Source organism: Vidua chalybeata, chromosome Z, assembly GCF_026979565.1.
Source record: "Vidua chalybeata isolate OUT-0048 chromosome Z, bVidCha1 merged haplotype, whole genome shotgun sequence".
Lineage (NCBI taxonomy): Eukaryota > Metazoa > Chordata > Aves > Passeriformes > Viduidae > Vidua > Vidua chalybeata.
This window is the reverse complement of record NC_071570.1, coordinates 24,712,999-24,724,063: the sequence shown is the minus strand read 5'-3', so window position 1 is coordinate 24,724,063 and position 11,065 is coordinate 24,712,999.

Below are 11,065 nucleotides of genomic sequence, written 5' to 3'. Positions count from 1 at the left end.
ACCAAAATTACATTAGATCTTTCATGGCCCCACCCAAAAAGGTTTTGTGTATCTCCAAGGACAGATCCCCCAAAGCATCCCTCAACAGCCTATTTTAGTGTAAAGACAGTCAAAATGAGGAACCCTTTCCTAGTACATGATCAGAATTTCCCTTGGTGCAAATTGTGTCCTTTTATCCTTATATCTTGAAAAAGGCTCTGTATCCAGAGCCTTTACTGGCTCTATAACTCTTAACTCTTATTAGGTACCTGAAAACAGCAGCTAGATCTCCATCACTAGATCCCTTTTCAGGCTTTTTACTCCCTGGTGAATGCGGTTCACCTCCCAGGAAAGCCAAATTCAGATGTGTTATGCTGCTCCTGGCCTCCTGCAGAGTGCTTACTGAGGTGAGAGGAAATACATTTTCATTCATCTAAACCATCATTTTTAAGCCAATTCCTAATTACAGCTGACTATCAGGAAGATTGATTTTAAAAATCAACTTTTTTCCTCAATAACCATGATTCCTATTCTGGTCCCACATCAGGAGTGGCAAAATAACCGGAGCACAAACCACAGTTATTTTTGCTGCTTCTAGCACAACCAAGCCCAGGAAACAGAGTTTCTCTAGGGACAGGACCACCCTGTGAGTCTGCCAGGCCAAGGTGTTGTGGTTGTAGATGGAAAAAACAGGAGTCTTCCATGGTATGGGCTTTTCAGAACAGCTTGTGCTTTTTCTATGCCAGTACTGATCTAGTCCTCCTTTTGATTGCCTCACATTAGGAAGACACTGAGAAAAAAAACCTGGGCACTTGACTCATTAGCATTTTGGAGAAAGGACTGCCTTTCTTACACTTCCAGTACACCAAGCAAACTGCCAGATCTTAAACAAGGGATTCATAAATAAGTAACTGTGTTACTATGTGTATAAGAAAATACTATATAAATAATATAAATACTAATATAATATATAAATATAATATAAATAATAATAAATATAAATACTATATAAAAAATCCTCAAACTTGTCTTGCATTCGGAGCCATCAATGGCTCAGCACTCCTCTCAAAAGAAATCCTGTTAATTTTAACATTGAGTTATGAACACAGGCCTCTTCCCTGTTTAACTTAGGACAGATGAGGCATCTCTGCATCAGCTGTTCACACTGCTGCCTGTGTTATAAATGCCAGGGCGATCAGATTTCTCCTGCTTTTTTAGATATTTCCACTGTAATTTCCTAAAATGATAAAAACATTTAAAAATTACACATTAGTATTACTAGTGGTAATCCTTCTTAAAAGGAGATAAAAAACTGACTAAACTGCTTTTGAGATAGCTCTGTTCCAACCCCTTCTGTTTGCATTGTCTGCACTATTTGCTGACCATGCAAGTGGGTGAGCGCATTGAGAATGACTACGTGCAGGGGGCCCTGTCCTGCCCCTGCTTGCATGGGGCTGGGCTGGCTTCCTGTGCCTACACACTCCTGGGAGGCATGAGGAATAGCCATATGCCCCTGTTGCACTTACATCAGGGGCTTCCCACCCTCACACCCTGAATAATTACTCATATTATTCTTTGCAAAGGAAATCATTTCTTGGAATGACAATAACATACATCTATGCTTTATTCGGCACATGATAGGAAAAATCAGGCTTTTCAAAATGGGAATGAATTAATCTCATAACCACTGTAGCTCTTTCTTTCAGTTGAGCTTTTTTTTAAGCACAAATGGGTCCTAAACCATTAGCCTATCATACAACAGTGCAGCACAGACAACACTGTAGGTAACCACAGTGTGTACTTGTGGCCAAGAAGGCAGTGGTGTCCTGGGGGCCATTAGGAAGAGCACTGCCAACTGGTCATAGAAGGTGATCCTCCCCGCTTCTTCAGCCCTGCTGAGGCCACACCTGGAGTGCTGTGTCCAGCTCTGGGCTCCTCAGGACAAGAGAGACATGGAGCTCCTGGAGCAAATGCAGTGAAGAACTACAAAGATGATTAAAAAACACAAGCATCTGTTTTTACAGAAAGAACTGAGGGAACTGGGCATGTCCAGCCTCAAGAGATGTTTGAGAGGGGACATCATCCAGGCCTGTAAGTATCTGAAGGGTGAGAGGCAAGAGGAGGGAACCAGCCTCTTCTGGGTGGTGCTGAGCACTAGAAGAGGCAACAGGCAGAAACTGATGGACAAGAAGTTCCACCTGAACATGAGAAAGAACTTTATTGTGCAAGTGACCAAAAACTGGAACTGATTGCCCAGAAAGGCTGTGGAGTCTCCATTACTGAGGATACTCCAAAACTGCCCGGACGCAATCCTGTGTCATGCACCCTGGGAGGCCCTTCTTGAGCAGGGAGGTTGGACCAGATGACCAGTGATCTGTTTCTACCTGACCTGTTCCTGGGATTCTATGATTCTATAACCTTTCAAAAATATTTGTTTTCCAACATCACCATCCACTCATGTTTTGTGGTGTAAGCACCCACTTATGTAACAAATAAACATGCTCATGTGTTAGTATTTTTTCTTAAGCCATCAAAGATCTTGAAGAATTAGGCCAAATTCTAAATTCTGGTCTCAAAAACCCATGAAGTTACAGGTCCAGTTAGAATTTTACTTCAGTTTGCATTTGAGATTGGTCTGTATCCTAAGATCTGTTGCAGCTGAAATTTCTACTTTTCCTCTAACTGGCCCTTATTACAGCACTTTGGTCAACACAGGGGCAGGTTGCTTGATGAGGCTGTGAAATACTCACATCCATCTGTGAAAAGGTCTGGAGAAACCCATGGTTGGTGTTGAGCAGGGATTTGACCACAGACCCCTGGTGTTCTCCAACCTGAAGTCTGCTGTGGCTCTCAACATCTCCTTCCGATTTCCCCAGTTCTAGCTTGATTCCCAAAGGAAGTTCTGTAGTTTCCTCTGATATGCACTGAAATCAGCATCACTTGTTCTTTTGTGTGGTGTCCCATCAGCATGTGCCCAAACTCTGTAGCAAAGGCAAATCAGCAACTTCTGGAGATGGCAGGACTCAGTATCCTTGTTGTCAGCTTTTTGGTCAACACAGATGGTGGTCAGGGGTAAGACAACAAGCAGAACTATTTGCTTTTGGGGTTTTTTTTAGTGTGGGAGGAATTTTTATTTTTAAAAAATAACGTTGTCTTGATGACTGCATTAGACTAGATTTCAAGGAAGAAAAATATCATCTTCAAGCTGTAACAACCCAGGGTCTAAGCTTGCTTCTTGCTTTCATTGTGGTCAGAGCTCAGCCTGGAGCTGAGGGCAGAGACCTCCCCTATCTTCATGCTCTCTGGCTTTGCTTCTCTTTCTTTCCCCTTTATACAGCTTCAGACACTCACACACATGTTACTGAAACTGTTATGGTTGTCATAATACTCCTTTCCTGCTCAACTACCTCTGCCGTTTACCCTTTCAAGCTCCCCATTAATAACCCTCTCCATCATGACCCTATTGTAGTCTCCATCATCAAAGATACTGCTAAAGGCTGTGCTTTACCCTGCAGAAATCAAGGAGCTCTTCTTCTCACACTCACATGCCACTGTCTCTGGTTATTCTTTTTGGTCTTCATTTTCCACGGCCTCCACTCCCTTTATAAAGTTGCCATGACAAGAAATGCAGATAGTGTTTGATCTGAAGCTGTGCCACTCAGTCTGTTCCTGTAATGGAACTAGGGTCTTCTCAACAGTGATATTCAGGGGAAAAAAACATCCCTTTATTTCCCCTGGACAACTAGAACCTGTAGAACAGATGTTTCAGTGAGCTACACACAGTGATGCTTAGTTCAGAAAACAGTAATTATGGTCTAGCTGTATGAAATATGCATAGTAATTAACTATGATAGCTCTTTACGGACTAAAGTAACTGGGGCATATTACGGTGCTTTTTATTTGTTTTCCTAATCATCAGTCAAGTCCTGGATAAGGTGAAAAATCAGCTTTCTGTTAAACTATTCAGTTCGTTTTCTATGCAGCTTTATTGAGCAGCCAGCATTAAAATTGCATTCCTTAACTATGCTTTAGATAAGAGCACCAAAAAAAAAAAAAAGATACTCAAATTATTACATTTTGCAAAAGAACTTTAATTGCTACAAAAACATGTTGTTACTTAATTTGGTAGCAGCAGAAATACCTGCAACTCCATATTATTCAGTTTACAGTTACATTTCAAAAAATTGAGGGTGTCATTTACGTAACCATACTAACAAGGAGACATTCAAAAGTGGTTTAAAAGGGCCAATTATTAGATATATTTCAAAATGAAGTATTAGTTTCCATGGGCCTACATGCTGCTGGTGGCCATCTGTTCAGCAACAACCACCTCTAACATGCAAGCTAGCTACTTGTAAAATGGCAGTGGTGCTTATTTGGGAATCTTCCAGCAGTGATGGAAGTGATGCAGTTTCAGTGTGATTCCATACAAGCTAAGCTTAAGGTTCCTTTTGTCTTCTTTAGAATTTGTCACATGCAGAATTAATTCCACATTCTTTTATTACTTGAAGTCCAAGTAAGGATTCAGAGATGCTGAGTGGGGCAGTTCTGTTACAAAAAGTCTATCTCTCTAGAATCATAGAATCATTTATGTTGGAAAATACTTTTAAGATCAGCAAATCCAATCATAAAGCCAGCACTGCCAGGTCAACCCCTGCATCATTTCCCTGGGTGCCACATCTACATGTCTTTCAAATAATTCCAGCCATAGTGACCTTTTCCCAGGCACCTTGTTCCAATGCTTGACGGCCCATTTTGTGTAGAAATTTTTCCAAATATCCAATCTAACCTTCCCTGGCACAGATTAAGGCCATTTCTTCTAGTCCTTTCACTTGTTACCTGGGAGAGGACAGCAGCCTCATGGAGCCTCCTTTCAGGCAGTTGTAGAGAGTGGTAAGGTTCCCCTGAGCCTGCTTTTCTCTAGGCTGAGCGTCCCCAGCTCCCTCAGCCCTCCTCCTAGGACTGGTGTTCCAGACCCTTCCCAGCTCCATGGCCTTTCTCTGGTCTTGTTCCAGAACCTCAATGTTTTACTTAGAGCTAGGGACCCAAAACTGAACACAGGATTTGAGGTGTGGCCTCACCAGTGCTGAGTACAGGGGGACAATCCTGCCCTGCTCCTGCTGGCCACATTATTGCTGCTACAGGCCAGGGTGCCACTGGCATCCTTTAGCTAGCGATATGTTTTACAGAGAACAATGGAGACTAAAGAGGAATAAGTCTTTGGTGCAATGAAGCTGTGTTTGATTTTTGGTGTTTTGATAGCAATCTGAGCAGAGCTTATCTCAGTGATAAGCTACCCAATCTCATGGTATCATTTAAGCTAAATGAGAAAGTTGAACAGTTCAAAAGGGTACTAGTGATAACAATGGGGTACTGCATAGAAATTCTTCAGCATAACCACCACCATAACACCAAGTTAGATGGTGCTTTCTGCCATCTGGTTTAGTGGAAGATGTCCCTACCTCTGGCAGGGTACTGGAAACAGACTATCTTTAAGGTTATTTTTAACCCAAGCCATTCCGTGGTTCTTTGATAACCAGAGGTCATAAACTCTGGCCCCTCATTTTGATTCTCATAAATACAGGCTGGAAAGACATAGATATTTTTCTGCATTGAGCACAAATGACTGCAGCATTTGCTTTTGTTCTCCCTGGCTGCACACAGCTCTTGGGAGCCTGGCTGTGGCGTAGCTTCCACGTGCTGCCAGGGTTTTCTGCTGTGGGTTCCCGGACACAGCTCCGTGTCCTGGACGCGTGGGCTGGCCAGCCACTGTAACCGTGCACTAGGGATCTGGCAAAGAAGTAAGGAATTTGTCCATTTACTCCGTGCTGGGTAGGAACGGTTTATTGGTCACACATGGTGTGGTTCGATGAAAAGACGCAACCGCTCCCGACACTCGCATGGGAGAAAATGGCGCCTGGGTGCCGGCGGGGTAGGGTTTTATGGAGGGGTGAGGCAAGAGGATCCACGGCCTCCTGTCCAATGGGGCGGCTGCCGTGGCAGTGACGTCAGCAACAGCGACCAACCGAGACGGGGCTGGGGCGGTTCCCGGGTCCCTGGGCTAATGGGGATGAGGCATCAGGGAGATTGGCGGGGAACTCTCTGGCAAGGATGGGGAGTGTCTGCAGGAGTGATTGGGGTAAGCTCCAATAGCACGCAGAGAGGAGCGAACAACCACAGGAGGGGAAACACGGGGGGTGTGCGGGATTACAGAACTTGGTTATCTAACATAAATTAAAAACCCCTAATATAAACCCGAACCCCAGGATACAACAATGACCACAAAAGCACAAGTAATCAATTCTGTGTGCATACAGATCACAAAAACGCCTGAGGAATGCCTTTTGTAGGCTATAAACCACAGACCTCTATGACTATTGACATCCTTTTGAAACCTTAATCAAGGAATATTATCACTGCATTTGCTGCCTTTCTAAATATGGATTATTCTCCTCACTCTGGAAGAGAACTCTTTGGCAAGAAATGTACCAAGTGTTTACTAAGACCACACCACCCTTGTACAAAGATATCGTATATAATCCACAGATATGAGGAAGATTAATTATTGACATCCTTTTGAAACCTTAATCAAGGAATATTATCACTGCATTTGCTGCCTTTCTAAATATGGATTATTCTCCTCACTCTGGAAGAGAACTCTTTGGCAAGAAATGTACCAAGTGTTTACTAAGACCACACCACCCTTGTACAAAGATATCGTATATAATCCACAGATATGAGGAAGATTAATTCTGTTCATCATAGCACAGACTTGTAAAGCCACAAGTATATCCCTTATTTAAGGAGAAAGATGTGACTTTCTGATCTGACTGTGCCTTATCCAGGCTCACAGCATACATCTCTTTTTTCTATCATATTAAATATACAGGGTGAGTACTATCATTGTGGTAATAGGTTACTTCAATCTAACCACAGAACTGTAAATACAACATGTATTTATAAAGTACTGGAAAGGTGTGCAGATTAGCTCAGAGCAGTGCAACATTTAAATGGTGTTATTGTTCACACTTAATGTAACACCTAACATTTTAGTTGTGCCAGAATTACAGCCACAGCCTGCTACTGCCATTCAGTGGGAGTTACTGATATGACACTGGAACAGCACACAGAGCAGGGTGCCAGCATTGCCAGATAGGCAGAGATTCTGAGAGAGAGGTCCATGTCTATTTCAAGGTTTTGAAGAAGTTTTAAAAGATACCAAAAAAACACCACGGTATGTGATAAGGTCTATTGCAAACAAAGAGAGTGTCCTACCACCAAGAGGTTTTCTGTCTCCCAAGCTTTCCTTGCCAGAGGGCTGCTTGTGACCCTCATTTCTTGAAAGCCAGGAGAGTGCATGTTTCTCTGTTGGTATGGTAGCAAGGCCCCACAATTAACCAAACTTTTTTGTTTAAACTTAATTGGTCTCAAGAAGGTCCTACAGCAATGAAAAAAACCTGTGGCTTTCTTTTTATCTTACCCTCAGTAATGCTGTAGATCAAACACTGCTTATTTCCAAAACACCACAAATGTCATGGAGAAAAATATTTTTAAAAGTTGGATTCTCCAGCATGTAACAGAAGCCCCACTACATACAACAGTTCTTTCAAAACCCACTTGCAATAAAGGGTTTGCAAATCAAAGCTGCTGCAAAGTACACAAAGCTGTGCAAGAAGATTGGGGAAGAGGGTACTTCTGCGACTGGGAAAGGTACCCTTGCAGTTAATCCATATCACAACAAATTATCAAATGATTGCCACACTCTTCCTAGGTTTGCCTTCACCTGGAGCTAATGTTAGTGCACAACTTTGTGTCAGGTTAAAAAATGATTTTGCAAGAGCTGTTGTTTATCAAGACAGTCAAGACAATCACAGAGGACAAAGATGTTTCCTAATGAGCATGTGCTGTATATCACAGCAAACTGCAAGTGGTGATACATTGCTCTGGTGATGAATGCCCCCACTCACTTACTCATTTGAGTAAGTGCCCAGCAAGGCACTGGCCTCATTGGTGGGGGTGTCAGGATGGTGAGAGATGGTCCTTGCCTTGCCTTGCCTTGCCCTTCTCTCTTTTATAATGATTATACTATGCTGCCTATAAATGAATTTCTACTATATTCTGCAAGCACATGGCACTGGCCTCATCAAAAATATACATCTTAGGTATTGAAATCATTCTAGTTTGAGGTCAATTTATCCTAGCTTCATGTGTAAGTTTTTCTACAAGCAGCAACTTACCTTCAACAGGACAGTAACTTCCTTAGAAGTTCTGTATGTCAGCCTAAAGATTTCCACACATGTAAGTCTCAGCAAAATAAGCATTTAAAAGTTTACCCTGCACGCAAAGGTACATTATTAAAATCATGCTTCCACCTGTGCTAAATGTGAGCCTGTGTTAACCTAAGGAGGTCTAGGAGAGAGTGTTAGCAGTATTATTGCTATTTCAGCAGCTTTTTTAAATGGAGTAGCAATGTAGAGCGTGAAACAGGTACTGTCCCCTCTTCCCATCCCACTGCTCTCCTCATCAGGCAAAACCATCAGCAAGTAGAAACCAGCTTCTGGATGGGCAGTGATGCTTCATGCCTGTCCATTTCAACTACAAGGCATTCTGCTTTGCATTGATCTTGATCTTGTAAAACACATTGCTAGGTGTGCAGCTAACACATGGTTAGCTTTTGCAAAAGAAGGCAAAATCCCTAAATCACTTATCCATTGCATGGATAATTCTCCCCCAGGAAAGAGAGAAAGATTGACAAACCATGACCTCACAAGTTAGCATGTATATCACTGCAGCAGTATCATGAACATTTTTAGACTCCTCAGGCAAAAGACTGAGGGAAGATACTCTTTTCCAGAAAGTTTGGGATCCGAAACGCCTGACTTTCAGAGCCTGTGTGCAATTCTGCCTTATATCCACAGGTGTCAGTGAAAGACCAGCACTTCTGACATTTGTGAGGCAAAAAACCACTGCATTGGCTTGAAACATAGAAGTTTAACATAGCTTAACTCCATGACTGTAGGATCATCACCTGGAAAACACAGTTTTAAAAAGACTTCAAGGGACATTTCCTGGAAAGTTCAGAAAAAGCATTCCTAGAATGAATCAGGCTGAACAATTCAGCAGAACAGTTCCTTTCCACACTGATCTAATCCTTTCCTTTGTAGCATAAAATTCCATCTCTTTTCATTTAATTCCACAGGATAGACACCTCCCATTTCCCCATCCCTTAGCTCCTTCCCTGTTCTAAATTCCTAATGTGTTCTCCCTTCATTTCCCTGGACTCTGCAGGTCTAGGCTCACGTAATCTGTCAGCATTGGATAGCTCTGCCTCATTTGTACTTTTCCATTCCAATTCCATCCAGCCACCTAGTGCCTGCTGCAGCCCTTCAAATTAAGGCTTCCCAAACTAGTGTTGCTCCTCTGAGTGCTACAGGAGGAGTGAAGGAGACGGGAAACCCCTTAGATGTAGTTGTTTCACAGTCCTCACACCCATCCCAAGTTCATGGTATACCTGACTCTTGCACTCAAGAAGGCAAGATGGGTCTTAAGGAGAGCTGTTGTGGCAAAGAGAGAGAACTGGTCCTGGTAGCTGTCCCCAGGGACATGTGATCAGCTAACAGCTGCACTCTCCATGGGGTCTGCCTGTGCAAAATGCTGTGCTATTTGCATCTTTGTGATCTCCATTCAGGCAGGGCTCCTTCAGGAGATGCAGTATAGGACATCCCCTTGCAGGAACTACCTGGCACCATTTGGGGATAAACACCTCCTACACATGAGTTACAGATATAAAGCATCTCTTTGCTGTGAGGGAGAAAAAGGTGCCTAATCCTTCCCTAGGAGATCACTGCTCTGTATGTGAGCATACCTCTAGCTGTGTGAGCAAGTATTTCTGACAGGAACACACTGTGGTGTAAAGTCACCCTCCCTTGTCAAAACAGACTACAGATCAAGCCGGAAGACTGCTACATGGCTTCTCCAGTCATTTCATGATGCAGCTGAGAGCGACCTTGGCTTCAGATGAGAGCAGTGCTGCTACCAGCTGCTGAGGCTGGCACAGTCCCAGCCAAGCCAGGACAGGAGGGAGCTCCTTGGGCCAGTACATTCAGCTGCAGGATGAGTCTGAGCTGCTTTGCCTGTGACAGACCTGTCTGGAAGGGATGACGGTGCAGCTCTTCCAGCTAGCCAGGAGCTAGGATTGCAGTGCTTGCCAGTCTGTGGCTTTTCAGAGGTTTTAGCATTGCAGTTCTAGAAAAACTAATAAAAGGCATGTAAGCATCCTCACCCATTCTGTGAAAACTCTCACTTCTGTGAAATCTTACTTTCCTTGATTTAACTTTTTAAATTTAACTTTTATAAGGAATGCAGAGATTTTGAGAATTAGGAAAGAACTGAGATGGATGTTACCATGAAAAATTGCAACTGTAATGCTGTTAGCATGTTAATTGGGAAGAATAATTATGTATATGGTAGTTTCTGAAGTGTGAAACTTCTACCTTGCAGAAGGGGATAAGGTGCAATGCTTCAGTCATGCAGGTTGCTTAAAGAAATGAGAAGAAAGTCCTATAGAAAAACATGGGAAATTGTTCCCTGAATGGAGGAAATAGTATACTAAGAAAATTTCCTGTTGTGCAATAAAAGTGAACATAAATTCTTGATTTAAAAAAAAATAAATATAATATATAAATGTATTTATAAATGCAAATATAAATATTATGCCACTGTGAAAAATAATGTTTAAATCTGAAGCATGGTAAAAGTTTCCCAACAAAAATGACTGTTCATGAGATTTTATGTCAAGTGTAAGCAGATGTAGAAATACATTCTGCTAACTACTATATCTTTTGAAAACTCTACTTAACTTCCAACTGTTCAAAAATCCTTCTGATGTAACTGGAAGAGCAACCAAACCAATATTACAGTCTGCACAGACTTATATTAATCTGCACTATTTATTGTCAGTGAAGTAGTTTCATGCCTAATGATTTACAAACAGTTCTGATTATTGAAAATCTCTCCAGCTGCCACATCATAATCTCTAGAGCATCTACACAGAATTCAAGGGAAAATTCATAATTAATGTATTGTA